We start from the raw sequence: 516 nt of genomic DNA on the forward strand, positions 1-516 counted from the left end.
TTCATAATCAGCATGATATGATTCATAATGTTCAAGATATAAGACCATGCCTAAGAGGTCCTTCTCAAGAATTTGGAGTTCTTCCTATATCTGGAAGAAATTTAAGATGCTGTCCAAGTGGACCATACAGTTGGGGCTTCCTGTTATCACCTAGTTCTTTATCTTTTGGAAGCAGATAGGTGCCCTCCTATATTCAAATTGTGTTAGTTCTTTGACGCTTATGGATGGGATGAGTTGGAGAGATGCCCTCGGCACCTTTTGCTTTGAGTTACTGGTGACTTGGCAAGGATGGCCGTAGGCTACGTAATCCTCAACAATCTTTGGCAAGCCTAACCAGAACTGATGCTGGATCCGCTGGGTAGTACACTTGACACCAACTTGTCCTCCCAGTCCCATATAGGCCATGCATACCGCCGACAACCAGAGGTAACTGGATACAACTACTTGCCGGCACAAGACCTTAACGGGATCATGAGAACCTTGGAAGATATTGGAGGGCACCCCATCTCTCTGCAG

Source organism: Palaemon carinicauda, chromosome 16 (genome assembly GCF_036898095.1).
Source record: "Palaemon carinicauda isolate YSFRI2023 chromosome 16, ASM3689809v2, whole genome shotgun sequence".
NCBI classification, from domain to species: domain Eukaryota; kingdom Metazoa; phylum Arthropoda; class Malacostraca; order Decapoda; family Palaemonidae; genus Palaemon; species Palaemon carinicauda.